This window comes from Atractosteus spatula, chromosome 4 (assembly GCF_055471065.1).
Source record: "Atractosteus spatula isolate fAtrSpa1 chromosome 4, fAtrSpa1.hap1, whole genome shotgun sequence".
Classification (NCBI taxonomy): Eukaryota; Metazoa; Chordata; class Actinopteri; order Semionotiformes; family Lepisosteidae; genus Atractosteus; species Atractosteus spatula.
In genome coordinates, this window is record NC_142709.1 from 16,083,980 (window position 1) to 16,102,823 (window position 18,844).

General features: G+C 39.9%; 1 protein-coding gene across 1 annotated transcript in view; it reads right to left on the bottom strand.

The window, feature by feature from the left end:
• bcl9 (BCL9 transcription coactivator) overlaps nucleotides 1-18,844 on the bottom strand; it is an 80,695-nt gene that overhangs the window by 39,874 nt on the left and 21,977 nt on the right. Inside the window, exon 3 of the mRNA XM_088912641.1 lies at nucleotides 4,120-4,200. The gene's annotated coding sequence lies outside the window, so the exon portion shown is untranslated. The remainder of the gene's footprint in view (nucleotides 1-4,119; nucleotides 4,201-18,844) is intronic.

An 18,844-nucleotide genomic window follows, 5' to 3' on the forward strand; every position in this document is an offset into this window, starting at 1 on the left:
CTAATGGAGTTGTTCCAAACAGGCAGGAACAATGGAAGAGCTTGAGCACCACATATCAAAAAGAGCACAACTCTAGTGTCTCCGAGTGGTTATGGGGAAACCAATTCTAAAAAGCACTAGAAGGGAATAGTGTTAAGTAGATGGTATAGATCACCAAACTCAGATCTTAATGCTAAATCAGGAATGCAGATGAAAAGGAAGATATATTTGGAAAAATCTGCCACTAAAACAACAAGTTAGAAAATTTTACATGACAAGAATTACGTGGTTTGTCTGTGTGAGATTGTTTTCAATATCTATCAAGAGCATGTACCAGACAAAACAATGTAAAACCGCACCTCCAACTACAATTGACTAAAATTCTGTTTATGTGGGTGGCACTAAAGCGAATGTAGTTCACTGTCAGTGGGTTGCAATCCAGCAGCTTGTAAAGTGCTGATCTAGTCTTTTCAAACAATCAATACAGAGTGAGGAGAACAGAGGTGAGAGAACCATTACATCCAGAATCATATGGTATCCAGCCACACAGGTGGAGCCCAAAACAAAGCTCTATGATTTGATCCAGGAAAGCAGTGGAGGAACAGGACAGTTTAAATATGGAGATTCCATGCAAAATGGACGGCAAGATCTTATGAGCAGCATGCACCAGAGATTCCGAAAACCGAGAGATATAGTAACATTGCAATGCAGGCTAAAATACTGAAAGTATCAAGACGGCAAAAGAAAATAAATGATGAAGATAAGTGCATCTCCAATAAAGATGGAAATCTTTTAGACGGCTGGAAAATGGGTGATATATTCAATGAATATTTCACTAAGGTGTTTAGGAAGGAAGGAACAGACAACATGCCTCTGGCTGAAAAAAAAGAGATGCATAGTAAATATTAGCACAGATAAAGTGTTACCGGTACTAAAAGTACTTAATGTAAATCTCCAGGGCTTGATGGTATTCTACAAATATACACTCCAAGAAGGAAGAGATACTACTCATAAGACATCGACACAACTCTTCCAACGATCACTCAAGAATGGGCAGTACACAGGGACTGGAGATCTGGTAATGTAGGGCCCATCCATAAAAAGGGTGACAGAAAGGAAGCCAATAATGGGAGACTTCAGCTCGGGCTGGAGTGGTGAATCCAGTGGAACACCAGAGGGATCTCTGTTTCCTATACTAACTCTTTCTGAGCTGTGTTCATGGTATCAAAAACAAACTGCCAACATAAAACGTAAAACACCAAGCTTGAAGAGGCTACTCATGATGAAAGACATGTGTGTTTATGTAGGTACCCAGTCCAATAATCAGAAATCCTCAAGGGCACTGACAAAGTCAATCCAGTGGATTTATTCACACCTGCAGTGAAACACCAGGACAAGTGGAAACGGCATTAAAACTGTGAACCGGGGGGCACACGTATAACATGCACTGCCCTGCACTAGAAGAAGCATGGCTTTGTGACTTAAAGGGCTCCCTATGTGAACCTGAGGAGGAATTTTCCAGGCTCGTGGGATTTCAGCACTGACATTGTTCCACTGCGTTAACAGTCATCCCAGAGACAGGAGAAAGACACTGCAGTGCTGAGCTAAACTTCTCAGTTGTCATACATGTATTTGACAGACAAACCTGATTTTAGATTAATACAAATTCATGTACATATATTAATTCCATACAGACCTATATGATCATTTCTTTTTTTTATATAGCAATTTTCATCCCAAAGAATTTCAAAGCATTTTAAACAAAAAAAAAAAGAGACCCACTTCTGGAAGGAGATAAATGTGTGCTTGTATCTGTATTCACTCATCTACTTTAATATACATTGTTTTAAAGTAGTCTAACCTGCACATCTTTAAACTGGAGAATACTCAGTCTTGAATGATCATTATACTATGACAGTTAGAGATGAGAAAAGTTTGCATTAGCAATGAAAGCAGACAGTATCCAGGCAAGCATAAAGTGTTACTCTCAAGATAAATACAAGTTCTTTAAATCTCACGTGTACGTTTAAAATCTTGTCCCACATATTAATACAGACAGTAATGTGCATCAGCTAATTTCTCAAAAAGGACAGCAAAGCAAACCATCTGAAATGGATAGGAGAGAGAAAAAACATCAACTCATAACAAAACAACCCATCACCAGCGAGCCCCACCACTGGTGCTCCAGGTTGTACAAGGACTGTAATGGTGCTGAACAAACGGGTTACTAAACCAGTTATCACAAATCAGAGGGTTATACTTGACACACATTCCCAAAACCCTTACATTATATTCCAACATGAAATGATTCTCTGTAACATAACCTAGGACATAACAGCTGCTTTAATGCAATAGTCCTTCAAGGAACTTTAAGGTGCTCCTGAATCACAGCCAGATCAAACGATGAGTTAATCAGCAGGCATCTAGGTGGAACAAAAATCAAAAGGCCCGGACCTGAAGCTCTCCAGGACAGGAGCAACAGCAACACACCCTCCACTAATACCCACAACCACGTTCTGCATCCCAGTAAACAAACACCCTAGCCACCACCACCTTCACGTCCGACTCCATTCCCTTTCACATAAATGTGGCCAACAGCAAGCCTGGAGGGAAAAGAATCGCACTGAGAACAGAATTCAGAATTCTCTCAGATGTGCTGTAATGACAGTTTTTTCTTACATGCACAAAGACTGGTAACATTACAAACTGCGAGCATGAATTACACACAAAGGCTTCCAAACGGAGTTTGCAAACCATGCCACTAAAATCACCCAGGCTTCTTTTATTAAGAAAATGTTGGGTTTTTTTATTTGTCACTAGTCTTTGACATACTGATCAAAGCCAAAGCACAGCATTCCATGGGACACGTCAGGAAAACACAGCATTTAAAAGCTGACTCCCGACCCATGCGTCTTGATTACTTTTTGCCGTTTCTAAATATGTAACTTGTTTTCTTATGCATCGATACCACTTTGCATCAATTTTGCAAGGTACCTGGTTCATTTAGAAAGAAAGCTGTGATACTAAGTGCAGGTAGGTGAATCAAGATGATGCTATTTTAATTAACCCCCAGATATCAATCATTATTTGCTTTGGTAATATGATTACATCTATAGACAGCTAATCTACCTCTCAACAAAGAACTGTGCTTTCAATCACTTTACATTTCAGACCCTTGATTTCAAAATCCTTTAATGGGGAATTTTGATTCAAAATATTTTTTTTTTCCAAAAACCAGCCCTGGCTTTTTTTTCCAGGAAATTAATTTGATCGATTCATATACATCACACTTCTATACATACAGACCTAGGTCTTGATTACAAGCCTACTGCTAAACACTATCTCAGAAAAAAAAAGATTTATTCCGAACTTTTGAAATCACATGCATTCTCATAAATACTTCATCTCTCTAATATCTTCTAATAAAGAATGCAGAAGAGTTGATTCTTGCAGATTTATAAAACCGTACTGTCTGTGCATTTGCAGCTCAATAGACATTAGAGACACCAGAATTAAAACTTAATCCATAGACCATCTCAAATATTCATATTGCAAACCTCTTCAACATACAAGGGTTAAGCGTCAAGCAGCAATAAATTTAAACTTAGCTGAGTATAGGCTACCAAATTGCCATTTTCTGCTAAATCTTATATAAGTTGCAGTGAAAAATAGAAACATTTTAATACAGCAATACCAAGTCTTTGGTTCCTTCTGACTTTGTACTCAAATATGAACACAATTCAATGAGGTAATAAGGGACTTAAATACCAAATGAAAAATAGCGTCCTTGCAGACAAACTGTGTGACCTGTGAAAAAATGTCCCCTAATTGAATTTAATACCTGACTTAGGCCCTGCAGCTAGTATCCTGGTGTTAATAAACAGAGATTGAGGACTCTTATTGCAATGGAAATATTCACTTACTAAACCTGCTCCCTGAATTTAAGCAATTAATCTAATCACCCTGCAAGGGAAAAAAAGCTCAATAGAAACCATATCAATACATCGTAACTAAGTCTGTCATCTCCCCAAGTAATGGCATGAAAACAAGTTTCTAACATCTAACATGGCTCCACCAATCACAATTGTGGTGCCCACTGAAAGTAGCTCATCAAGTTTTTGCCACATTCTGCACACTTACCATGTCCCTCTGCGTCACGATATAGCTGTTGCCATCCCTGCCTCTGCACTTCAACAGTACAACAGAATAAAATCCAAACACCTGTGGGGAAGAGAGAGACTTGTTTGACATAAGGTAAGACAGCTGTACTACTGTTCATGTGTCTGTGCTAATATTTTTAACAGTATGCCTTATCAATTAAAAACCCATCTTTGTTTTGTATATGCTGAAAAGCTAGTACATTAGGTTTTCAATACCACACAACTAAAATATTGTACGACTAAAGAAAACATGATTGCTCCGTCACTTGAGTTTAAGAGATCCTACTGCATTACAGTAAAAAAAATGTACCTGGAAAGACAGAATTCAAGGCAAGTGTGCCAAGGAGAGATATCTAAATATTATACAGATGTCCAAGGTTTTAAGAGCACTTATTAATTCACTCCATCTTCTTTAAATGTACCATTTCATTACCTTGAAAAATATTTAAAACTAACCTCAAAAGACACATTCTAAACTGCACAGTTAAACCAATTTTATGAAGTTGCAAACTGTAACTTGGAAACACTGAAAATGATTTCTTTAGCAAGAGAAGTGAACTACACAACACATTACTCTGGTTCAGAATGACAGGGGGCTGCGTCTTGTACTCTGTACTAGCAAACAGCTCTCACCACAATAAACTAGAAGGGAGAATCACAACTAAGTGAACCATGACAACAGCCAGCATGTCTTAATGTACTCTCACTCCCTGGAGGTCTACTGCATTGTCAGTAATGGAGGAGAGGCACTGTGACCTGCACCAGGTGACATGTCACCATTCTGAGAATGATTTGATGTTCACTGTGCAACAGTTGTGGTTTCTTGATTTAGTTTTTCATGTCATTCGAGATCAAGGAACACAAGATCTCAGTAAAGGCAGAAAAACATGACCTTTCTCAGAACCCTAGCACAGAAGGAGGTTCCCTTCAGGAGTGGAAAGGGCATGCAATATTCAAGCGTGAGTTGTAGAAAGGAGGTGTGACGAGGAGTTTGTGATGAGATGCATTAATATATAAGCCAGAGCTATTCAACTTGTGGTCTTTCCAATGTAGTCCATTTCAAGCCCAGTCCAATTATGCTACAGCTAGACCACTAGCAACATAACTGCTGCTGAGCAGGATCAGCAAAACAGTTAAGGCTCTAGTTTTATCAAAGTTTCCAATGGAGTGAACTGAACTGACTTTGTGTATGTCCTGGGTAGGAAACTCCCAAGCCTCAAAGACCAGATTCCTGCAGGTTCTACACAAGAGGTCACTAATTATGGACCTGGAGAACCCCAGTTCAGCAGGTGTAGAAGACAAAGATTTAGATGTGCAATCAATTAGAACTTCTCCGACCTACGACCAATTAAACAGCCAAAGGGCTAAATTTAGAGACATGACAAAAATCAGTATGCCCATTCAGCCTTCAAAGATAACAAGCTACCCTTGACTGAACAGTTGCTAGCTTAACTAATCAATAACTTCCAAGTCTTCTTGGCGTTTAAAAGAAAGTTATTGAGGGTGATCTACAAGATTAACTGGATTGAGGATTTCGAGGATGAGCACTCGTGACCCATTTTAAACTATTCACAATTAAAATGTGATTAAGACTTTCGAACAGCATATGACTTGGATTCTTATCTAAATAATTTGCTTAATTAACCAATTAAAGATCTGGGTTGGAAAGATAACTGGAGATCCCTGCAGGGTCTAGCTTTTTAAGTTGCTCATTCCTGCTATGTGCATCATGCTACACAGATAGCCTAATCAGATCAGGTGTAATTTTTCAGTAGTGACACAAACTGGTTTAAAGTCTTAATGGATGGAAAATTCCCCTCCTGCACTCAATTTTCTGCATTACTTAGATTCTACTTCAGCAAGTACTGGATGTCCATAGTCATAATGTGTCCTAATGAAAGAACTATGATCTTCTAAGAATCTAGTCGAGTACTTTAAGATGACAATCAAGAAAAACGTTAATATGATCCATAGCATTGGGTAAACATCAGCAATACACCAGGAGGCAGAGTATTTTATGTTTGGTAAAGATTTAAAGCTCAGCAAAATATAGCAGAAAAGCGATCGTTACTCAAAAAAAAGAAAAAGAGGGAAATACTATAGGTTTTGGCACCAGTAAAATGAGAGAGAATGTGTGCCTCATTTTCAGTTTACAGTATTGTTCACAACTGGGGTTATGAACCAACCCCCCCTCACTGACAGAAAACCCACAAAGCTACCATTAAGATGCTGAGTGGTGCTTTCTGGTTTTGCTTACTGCCTAATGCACCTCTGAATTCCCATCTGGATAAGAAACGGAGACATACAACACCTACAGAAAATATTCACCTCCCCCTTGAACAATGGCAAAATTTGTGATACAACCAGAATTTATTTTTTTTTGCCTTGATTCACACAAGATATGAAACAACTTAAAAGGGGTAAAAATATTTTTAAAATATGATGAAAATAGAAATATCTTGTTTTTTGAAGTATTCATCCCTCTGTGTCAGTAATCCTTTGCAGTAATTACAGCTATGAGCCTTCTTGAGTATTCCTGGAGCACCTATGCACATCTGCATTTGGTGAACCATGACACTCTTCCTTGCAGAATGGCTCATGTCAAGTTGGATGGGGAGCATCAGTGAACCACAATCTTCTTGTTCTTCCACAGATTCGCAATGGGATTCAAGTCTGAGCTTTGGCTCATACACCTTCTTGTCCTGAGGCCACTCCAGTGTCGCTTTGGCTGTATGCTTGAGTTTGTTGTCCTTTTCATACGCAGTCTAAGGTCTTCCGCTGCCTGAAACACGGTTCACGTCAAGGACTTGCCTGTATTTGCCTCCATTCATTGTTCCCTCTTTCCTAAAAGGAGCCCCAGTCCCTGCCACTGAACAGCATCCTCATAAAACTATGCTGCTATCCGAGAATGCTTCATGGTAGGCGTGGTGTCACACAACTGATGTGTTCAGTTTAATCCGGAGAATTGTGTTCCTTAATTGTGATCTTAAGGTCATGAAATCAAGACATCTCAGAGCTTTCTTTTTAATGAAATGTATATATTTTTTTTACTTTAATTCCACTTTAATATTATGAAGTAAGGTTTGTAGATCAGTGATGAAAAAATCGCATTCAAAAGTATTTTGATTTTGAGTTTGCAATGTTAATCGTAGAGCATTAAAGGGAGATGAACACTTTCTGAAGGCACTCCAACTGCCCATGTATTGTAGCTGTGGGCACTCTTGGATCCAGATTTAAGGGAGGATATTCCAGATCCACAGAGACTGAAGTTTGCTGCGCATTGTTCACGGCCCTGCACCAGTCACGTCTTTGCCAATGTCATTTCATGACGTGGAAAAAAAAAACCATACATTTTCCACTTGGATCCGACTGGATCTCCTAGATGCAGATTTGAATGAAAACGAGCGCTTAAGTTTAGGCCCGTTTAGGTTTTGGTCGGGTTCACTCCCAGAAGATACCAAATCACAAGAAAGCCACTGCCCGGGTATAACGCTTGATTTAGGAAAATGTCTTGTGTGTGAAAATGCACAAAGAAACAATTATCAATAATTGATACTCAAAGTACTATTTTCAGTTAATGACGAACACTAAAATTCAGATGTTAAAAGTCTCTAAGCACAGGTTTAAAAAAAAATAGTGGAAAAAAGATTAGTGTCACCCTTTTCCTACATTGAATACTTGCATGAGCTGCTATTTATCATTTGCCACTTCATATTAGTGATCCTTTTGTATGCACCAAATCTAGTAAGATCTGGTGAAGGAGAAAGAAGACCGATATTGAGGAGTCACACAAAAACCAATCCACCAAATTCACACCTTGAAACCAGGAATGTGAATACTGTATATATATATATTGAATCATATCAATATATATAGATCCTGTGTTTAAATGTTTCTTTTCACAATATGGCATGAAGATCTCCTTTATAAGAGCACAGAAATGAAGCCTTCCCAGCAACCTGTACCACAGATTCATATGACAGTATCCATAGTGCTTTAAAATGCTTTCTACTCTGATCCAAACTACAGTAAAGGTAATTTATACCTTTTAGGAAATGGTATGGAAAAAAAGGAGATCCACAATCATTCCAAGTTTGGTGCAAACACCATAGTGAATGGCCTTAAAACATGAACAGATTTATAAAAGCAATTGTATATATTCCAACATTTTTTAATCTTTCAAGGGTCCTGGTGCAGGGGCTGACCCAATGGGCACAGGGCCAGTCCACCGCAGGGCACAGCTGTGGACACACACTCATACGACACGCTCTAGAGAAGCCATTTAACCAGGGCAGCAAGTCTTAGGACTGCAAAAGAAAACATGCGAATTCCACAGAAACGGATTCAGACCCAGGAACCTTCATCTGTGAAGCAGCAGCTCTACCCGCTGTGCCACCCTTGAATCGTATGACTATAAAACATTTCAACACACCTTTGGAACGACCTTTTATGCAGCTACTGTGCTCAACAGTTGGGTATCGGGATCACAGCTTACCTCTGCAAATAGTTTGCAGCACACAGGCTCGACAGCCCACTTCAAGACCGATTCCCCGAGCGTCAGGAAGCCAGAGCACCACCGCAGGAACGAACGGACAATAAGCAGATGGCTTTAAGATCAGCACATTAGGACAATTTGTTTCAAGACGACCTTTAAGCGTGCACAGTAAAGCACCCGACGCGTAATGTTCCTCCGTCAGAAAAGGAAGCAGCATCTGCCAAACCTACTCCAAATGAGAACAGGAGCTGGCAACGTCTGTGGTTAAAAGCAAACCTCTCTGTGAGACTTGCAGCACATAATCCAGCACTCTCGCTCCATAATAACACCTGGGCTGGGAGCCACAGCCTGAAACTCCCGGCCCCACGGGACACGATCTGAAGGCACAACCTCTCGGGTAAGAAGAGAAGGACAGGTATCTGCTGCACCCTTGTTCTGCAATCTTCTTATGTTCTTGCACAAGAGAGGAGACCATCAGGCCCATCTAGCCCATTTGGTTATTTGTAAATTGATCTAAGGATCTCATTCCTGCCGTTTCTTGAAAAAAAACAGGGTACTGGCTTCAAGAAGACCGTTCTCCTGTAGCTTGCCTCCACAGTCCCACAGGACTCCATGCTACTGACACCCAGCCAGCACAGCTAACCCAAGGAGGCATGGTTGTTGTCCGTTTTAACACTGAGGGCCCAAACCAGCACAGTTACATTCCTTACACATGTTAGCAAAGAGGGGAAGCATCGAGTAGACTAATTTTTAATAATAAGAGGAAACTGTGCCTGTCTAATTGGCTGTGTTCATAACTGGCCTGCTTCCATACCACCCGTAATGTTTTCAACATTAAACCAATCACTACGAAATGTACTTACAATTATTTGCGCTTTCAAAAACAACCAGCTGGCAAGACAGTTGTCTCTTCCTAACTATTGACACATTTAAGAAATAAACTACTACTCCACAGCCTCATTCATTCTGCGATTGCCATGCTCTACACTCAACATTGGGTGCAAACAAAGATGTTAAATTAAACTGTACATTTCAGAATATTTTTATTATTAAAATTGACTTATTATAATTGATTTCTTTTCTGGCTTGTGCTGTTGGACACACACTTCACCTTTCATTGTAGGTAATCAGGAATAAAGGACATTTTGACAGTGTTGGAATGCTACAAATTCTGTTAAAGGATTTCTCTAAGAGACTCTGTTTCTACTATTCTGCTTTATCCACTATTTGTCTTCTCTCGTTCAGTATTTTGACTGCTGATATTACCGACGAGGGTCAACTGAGCCAGAATTACCCCAGCTCACTGCCACTGCTAAAAGGAGATTGCAGGTTGTGGACAACATAACCCATTAAGATGGGGAAGAAAAACTTGAGTTCCCCTCACAGTTCTTGTTTCCACACCCGCAAATGTTAACTGGCTTTCATTTCTACCCAAACCAAAGAAACTTAAACTTGCATCCATTTATACAACTGGGCATTTTACTGGAGTAATTCAGGCTGAATGAAGCACCTCACTCAAGGGGACAACAGCAGACCCAAGGATTTAAACCCATAACCTTCCAGTTCCATTTCCACAATCCTGACCCCTGTTCCACACTCACACCAACATCGGCCCCACAACTCCCTCCTTTCCAGTGGCTTCTGTGAATCCAAGTCCATTCTGCCGCCAAAATCTGTGTATCTCAACACCCAGACAATATCAGAAATCTGTGCTTACAGATGCATAAGTAATGTAAAACTCTCAATGGAATTAAAAAAACTTTAAAAATTGGCCAAAGATCCAGCAGTTCTATCCATATTACTTATTTTTAAATGACACTGCACATAAAAAAAACATTTTAGCAATTACTGCATGCTAAAATGCTAGCAATTATTCCATTGAAGTGCTTACTTGTCCCCCATTAAATTTTAACCTGCCAGACAGCAAGCTTCTTGATAACAGAACATGCATGATATCTAGGTGGCAGTGTTACTTCCTTTTAGTCTGATATCATCAGGTCTCAGAAGCTATGTCTTGTACTGGTCAGTACTGAGAAGGGTGAGGCACTCTTCCCTCTGCAACAAAACATTCAAACAGGTAGCTGGGGACATTCTTCTGTTTGAGATGCCATCCTGTGGGTGAGACATTAAAACCTAAGTCCTGACACCGTGGCTATTTATACAGATGCAGCCATTCAAAATGCGCGGGCGATACCGCATTATTTTCCGGTACGCTGTACGCAGTCTACCGCAAGCTACCGGTAAATACCGCGAGTTACCGGTAAATACCGCTAGCAAAATAATAGTATCCGGAATTTCCGCAAGGTGGAGCTAATAAAGCTCAACCTCTCATGTTTGAGCTGTAGCCATCAAAGTCTTTAACGAAGATATTAATAATAGTATTAATAATAAATGACCTTGGACAAGCTGTAAACTCAAAGTATTGCCCTGGTCCACATTCTTTTTTTCATTGACCGTCTTTGTAAAAGTAACGCCACAGCATTTCGCAATCACGCATTTTTTTCCAATCATGCAAAGTACAGTGATTCACCATGCCTTTCACATGCTCATAAAAGAGATTGATTTAGGGACATAAACATATTACCGTATGCAAACTGTACTGTATACAGTATGTATATGTATATTTAATGTCTTAACTGTGCCCGTTTAAGTATTGAATATTCATATCTAATTTTACCACTGAAGGGAAATCTTAGTAGCTGAGCATAAAAACAATAGGAGCATACTGCAACGCGTGTGAAGGCCATAAACGATATTAATTTTGGAACATAAACATACAGTATATGGCTGGTCTCGGTACTTTAAAGAAAACATACACGAAACATGGTTTCATTATGACCAGAATCTTGAGATATTTTTAACTTGATTTACAGTATTTGAGAGGTATGTCTTAACACCGATACTACAGTGCTTAAGTACTACTCACGTATATGTTTCTAGGTTTATATTATGCATTTCATACGGTCAAATTACTTTTGAGCAACTAATAAGAAGCGCGAAACGGTATGCGTTTTACTTTCGTTTCGTGCTGGGACCCGTGGATTGATTAGAGATATCAAGTACATACAAGTCATTTTTTAAATGTTGTAGTTCGTCTTGAAAAAATGTTACGAGTACATCATCTATCAACAATTACACAGGTTCTGTTTCCATATTGCGGATTTTGGTTACGTAATATTATTTTCTAGATTTCACGTTGTGAATATATGATTTGGGCAAACAGAGCCGCAAAGAAGTACATTATGGGTTGTTGTTTTTTTTTGCAGTTTTATCTAGAACAAGCGATGCTTAAACCTTTGTCTGATTCTTGTGAAACTATCCACACGACAGTTACAGTACCTAGGAGTTGACTTCAGTGATGTCACTGATGGGATGTTTCTAAAAATCCATCCTCTGTAAAACGTCTTCTCTAGTTGTCCTGCATATGTATTCGCTAATGAAGCTGTGTGTTCTGAGCCTGGATCTCTACATTTCTGTATGAACCACCTTAGAGGGCTAAAGACAGCTTGTGTTTAAATTGAGTGTAAGGCAATTTATGCTTCTAAAGTCATGGTCAGCATTTTTGTACTGTGCTGTAAACTTGTTCTGTGCCTAGTCACATTATTTTATAGCGTTTTCATAGCGTTATCAAATCTGGTGGCGCTGTGTTAGTTTCCTGACTCCCATGTCACATGGTCTGTGATTGTAACCTGTAATACCGGTTTAATTCGTCACAGCCAGCACTCCGGTTGTAAAGTAGAAGCAGGCGAGATTTCCAGCGAAAAACACCTCCCCCTTCTTCAGGTGTGAGGGTCTTCTGCTCAGAATGAAACGCTAAAATGTAATGTAGGCTCTGAATGGGTTCTGACTTGCTTTAACAAAATATGTTTACAAATCCTTTCACCTGGCATTTTCGTAGTTAGAAATTATGGAACGCTCTGTTAAAAGCAAGGGAGTTTTTATGTCCGTTGCAGTTCTTTTGCAACATGAATATAATTATATCGTTATTAATTTCTTGAGATACGCGATTCCATATTATATTCCCTTTTAATCAAATTCTAAAAGTATGCTTGTTGACTCCGGTATCGCGTTAGTTAAAGACTTCGATGCTTAAAATGTTTAGGAGAAATGGAATACTGGTGTGTATGTTTTCTTTAAAGTACCGAGACCAGCCATATACTGTATGTTTAAGTTCCAAAATTAATATCGTTTATGGACTTCACACGCGTTGCAGTATGCTCCTATTCTTTTTATGCTCAGGCACTAAGTAAAAGGAGATGCTTCATATTGCTTGACTAATTTTAAAAACTAAGTTAGAAATGCAGACGCTCCCTCGGTGCGCTGCTCTGGTGCGCCGGCTCTTACACAGTGCCTGTCTGCCGTAAGCGTTACAATATACATACCCAACACTGCTTGTACCCATCTGTCATGCAAATAAAACACCTTGAATTGAATTGAATTGAGGGGAGAGGGGGGAATACTAAAGGCAATACTGGCTCAATACCCTCGATGGGCTTTGACGTGCTAATGCGTTGGTTTAACAGTCCGGGTGTGGCAGGCTTCCAATGTCAACTCGACTCGATTGGAAGACAATGAACGTATTTTGTGATATTTAGAAATATAAATTTGTTTGGTGCGAGTGAGGTTTTATTTAATCTCTGACCAAGGGAAACGTTTCATTTTTTCAAAGAAATGTTTGTTAAAAAATAAAGTCATAGTTCTATGGGATTCAATCACAGACCATGTGACAAGGGAGTCAGGAAACTACTCTAACACACAGCGCCACCGGATTTAATAACGCAATAAAAACGCTATAAAATAATGTGACTAGGCACAGAAAAAGTTTACAGCACAGTACAATAATAAATGCTGACCATGACTTTAGAAGCATAAATTACCTTACACTCAATTTAAACACAAGCTGTCTTTCTGTATGAACCTCTAAGCTGGTTCATACAGAAAATGTAGAAATGCATTAGCCTGATTATGATTAAAAAACACATAATTAAACACGCGTTTGCGATTTAAATCAGAACACGATTTAAATCAATATAAATGTTTATATTGTAACGCATACTGTCCAGCCTCCATTTCTCTATAAAAATTTACTCTGTTGCACACACACACACAATAGAAGGAGGAACCGCTGTCAGAAGGGAAGATATGTTCAAAATATCGCAAATATCGTTCATGTTGCGATATTTTGAAATATAAAAGTCAATTTATTGTCCATAATATCGCTATTCTATTTTTTCGAAGAAATGTTTGTTAAAAGAAAAGTCCGGCACCAGCTGGATTCGATCACACAACCTCCCAGTTGCTAGTCACGCACCTAGACCAGTCGGTTAGAAGACAGCTCGCATGAACAGGCAGGCGAAAAAGCCCTACACAGCCCTGTCGCAGCACACGAATACCGTTATTAAATTCTTTAGATACGCGATTCCATATTATATTCCCTTTTAATCAAATTCTAAAAGTATGCTTGTTGACTCCGGTATCATGTTAGTTAAAGACTTCAAAGCTTAAAATGTTTAGGGAGAAATGGAATACTGGTGTGTATTTTTTTCTTTAAAGTACCAAGACCAGCTACAGTATATACTGTATGTTTATGTTCCAAAATTAATATCGTTTATGGCCTTCACACGCGTTACAGTATGCTCCTATTCTTTTTATGCTCAGCTACTAAGATTTCCCTTCAGTGGTAAAATTCAATATCTACAACGGGCACAGCAAAGACGTTTTTACTGTAAGTCTTTCTACGACAGACCAACGGACCACGAGTGCCCCTGTCGGTCAACCAATCACGTACTGCGGTGCCACGCGTCATCTTGCGTCATACTGAGCGACGTCACCTGCGGTACGTGTCTGTGACGCGCACTTTGAATGGCTGCATCTGTATCTCATGGCATTCTTTGAAAGAGCTGGGGTTTTAACCCCGGGGTCCTTAGTAAATTTAACTCTGGGTTTGTATAATCTGGCCTCCCTTAAGATCCGCTAAATTCAACAAGTGAAGAAACTCCTGACTTAACTTGATCCGCTGTGTACTGGGGCTGCTGTCACTCAGGTAGGTTCTTGTTTATATATAAAGCTATAGACGGTGCCTTGAAAAAGTATTCAGCCCCCAGCACATTTTTCAAACTTTGTTGCTGCAGTTGCTGAATCTGAAATAGATTGAAGCAAGATTTTTTGACACTGATCCACAAAGTATTGAGTACCATGTCAAAACAAATGTTCCAAAACATTTGCACAATTTACTAAAAATAAAAAATAGAAATGATGAAATTTGAAAAGTACTCATACCCCTTGCAATTTCAAGCTCAAATCTGAACAGGTGCAATAAATTACCTTAAAGGTCACAACAATTTGTTGATCGACTCCATCTGTGTAAGAAATTGGTGGATCACCTGTTGTCAATTCTTTTGGAAACATAAATATCCCTCTCTCTGTGAGGTCCTAAAACACGGTAGGGACTTGCCAAAAACAAAAGACCCAAATGAACACAAAAGAGCATTCCAAACAAGTCAGAGATGTGATTATAGAGGCACAGATCTGGGGAAGGGTACAACCCATTGCCCAGGCACTGAACATCTCTCAGAGCTCAGTGCAGTCCACTGTACAGATGAGGGAGAGGTGTGACTCTACAGCCACACTGCCTGGATCAGGCCTCCCCCTAATCTGAGTTGCAGGACAAGAAGGGCACTTATTCGCGAAGCTGCTGCAGGGCCAACTCTGACACTGAACGAGCTACGCAATTCAGCGGCTGTGATGGAAGATAATGGACATGATCAACAATCGGTAAAGCAGTCCACAAAAATGGCCTTAATGGGAAGGTTGCAAGGAAGAAGCCCTGGCCGAAAAAACAAACACATCCTTGCCCATAAAGGGTTTATAAAACAACATCTAGAAGACACAGCAGAGATGTGGCAGAAAGCCTTGTGGTCTGACGAGGCTAAAGCGGACCTTATTGGCCTGAATGCTAAGTGGTATGCATGATGCAAATCAAACACTGCACACCAGCCAGGTAACACCATCCCCCCTGTGAAGTATGGCGGTGGTAACGTCGTGTTATCGGGATTCTTTTCAGTGGCTGGGACTGGCAAACTTGTCAGGATCGAAAGGAAGATGAAGGGTGCAACATTACAGATACCTCCTGGACAAAAACCTGCTATCCTCTTCCAAAAAGCCGGAACTGGGGGGGAAGTTTGTCTTTCGACGGGACAATGATCCAAAGCACACTGCAAGAGCAACAGTGGAGTAGCTTAAAATGGAAAAAAATAGATATCCTTGAGCAGCCTGATCTTAATCCCATTGAAAATCTTACAAACTTACTGTCCACTGCTGCTCCCCAACTAACCTGACCCAGCTTGAGCAATTTTGCAAGGAGGAATGGGCAGATGTTGCTCCATCTCGGTGTGCAAAGTTAATAAAGACTTATCCAAAAAGACTACTGGCTGTAACAGCTGCCAGAGGTGGTTCAACTAAGTAGCGACCAAGAGGGATGAATGTGAATTAAATGATATCTCAGTTTATTTTTATTTTTAATAAATTTATGGTTTACTTTTATCTTTATTGAGGGGGGGGACTTGCGAAGATGAATGTGTGACTCACAAATACAAATTCTCGTACTAAAAAACTACAATTCCAGGCTGTGAGTTTCTTAAGTATGAAAAAGGAGCTGGGAGCTGAATATTTTTTCAAAGCACTGTATATTGGCATCCTTTGGGATAAAATGTGTTATATAAATGTAAGTCAAGACTATATTATTTGTTCATGTTACTTTTTGCTATTTAATTTAATATTACATATTCACAAGTTTTAGAAAACAAGGTAGAATGAGAAAAATAAATTGTTTCTTTGCAAACCACAATGAAGCCACTCTGATATTGCACTACAGAAAACACTCAGAACTCACTCTGTACCACAAAACCTCACCAGAACCAGCTCTGAAACCACTTTGCCACACCAAGGGGGATGTCACCCCTCCTTCAGCTCTAAAAAGACGTATCTGCAGTCAACCCAAGACACGCCAGAGTTTCAGACCTGAGACTGCAAACAGTATTTGAAGTCAATCTCTGAAAACTATCACCACTCAAAGCTCCACTGCAAAGGCAGAGCCAATCTGTACTGCCATTATGAAATTCGGACTTTAATTCAAGAGTGACTAAAAATGTTAATAAGGAGTTTCCATGTTCTAGGTGCTTCAATAGTACTGTAGATTAACAGAAGCTCTTTATCACTGAGGTCCATCATTCCTGCTCTCTGACAAAACGTCTCAGGACACATTCAACCACTCATGCTGTTCACAAGTTTCTCAGCTGCTCAGTAATTGTGGGGGAAAAGCAAACTGTCACTACAGAACACCGCACTCATATGATTTCCACATAAAGTCTTGCTTCCTTTAAACTTTCTATGGCCCCGTCACTAAGCAGAGCCATGAGGTAGCAGTTACACTGAACGAATGCCACCAAGCTCTTTTTGAAAGAAAAGAGCACTCTTGGGCACAGGCCCTTTGCATCATGATGTTGAGTGTTAATTTTATATAAAACCACAGGCGGATTTCAGGCTGGTGCTTCAGCGTCGTCTTTGACGGACACTTCCTCCAGCATCTTTCAGCGGTCTAGGCCTCTGCTCTGGGGCTTTTCTGTCTGCTTGGAAATCGGGGAGAGGAAGACAGTGTCTGAGGTTTACTAGCTCGTGTCACTCTTCCCCCCCAATAGAAAAACTCGACTGACATTCATGCTGCACAAAGAAGAAATCCACATCTAATTAGTTACCTCCACTAAAAAAAAGGAAGACTGCACAGCACAAAAGGCACAACAGAGTTTTCAGCGTTTCTCCATGGTTGATGAACTTCAATGAACAAAAGTTAATAATTGCTCGTCTCCATCTTAGTTACATGAACACTTGTAGCAGTATCTCAAACAGTAGCGAAGCAACTGAACTTGGAGGCAAAGAAGGTTCATAGCTGTACAAATCACCTGAATATGGCCCACCAGCCATTCAGTTGTCCATTTTCTACCCACTTTATCCAATACGGGGTCGCAGGGATCTGACAGAGCCCATCCCAGCAGGCAATGGACACAAGGCTGCTTGCACCCTGGATGAAATGGCCATCTATTTATTATCAACTTCAAAGTAACCCCTTCAGTGTATCCTGGCTTCCTACACAGGTTAGCAGGGAAGCCAGAACACATCCCAGCAAGCAACAGGTACAAGGCCGAATACACCCCAGATGGGATGTCAATCCATCGCAAACACCAACACCAATACAAACAAGCTCACACTCACACCAGGGCCAATTGTCCCAGAAGCCAATTAACCTGCCAGTATGTCTTTGGACTGTGGGAGGAAACCAGGGCAGATGGAGGAAACCCATGTAAACACGGGGAGAACATACTATCTACATGCAGCTCCCCAGGAACTGAACCCAGTGCCAAGGCACTGCGCCACTGTTCCTCCCACCTACTAGCTAGCAATATCAAAACAGTATGACCTCATTATCTAGATTCACTGGCTTTTGAGTTTGTGATTAGGTCTAGAAATAGGTTAAGATTAGATCAAGAAGCAGCCATTAATGTTTACTCCAGTCATAAGGTTTACGTTATACCACAAGAACTGCAACGGACAAATAGATGCTGGGCATTACCGATTTCCATGCTTAATGAGAAATGAATGATCTGAACTCTGATCCCAAAGCATCTGATCTACTTTAGTCCATTGTCTCCCTGGAAACACATTTTAGAAAAACTTTCCATTACTGCTACAGTAATGGATTATTACAAACACTGGGCTACAAAAATAATTGTGCCCAACACCACAAACACAATTTAAAACTGCACTTTAAAATCTGTGCAGTTCATTATGTTTTCCTCTTAAAAACACTCCAAAAATGAAATGAACAATATTTCCCCTTGAAATTATCTAGAGTGAACACATACTCACAATGACGATGCCATTACAGTGAAAAGGCAGTAGAACCATCTGGTAATATCCTGCTATGTTTTATCCCTATCAACGGCATCCCTCATATTCAAATTTAAGTAGAGTTTGCCACTAAGTCTCAAATAAAACTTTTATTACCTGTTGAATAGAAACATCCCTAGAAGGAGAAAACGTCTACAGTTAGCAATATTCAGTTTTTATGGACCTACTAAACTTTGGTTAAAATGTGCTGAAGTTTCTGCTTCATGAAAATTTACAAGTAAAAAGGAAATACAACCTACGACATTTT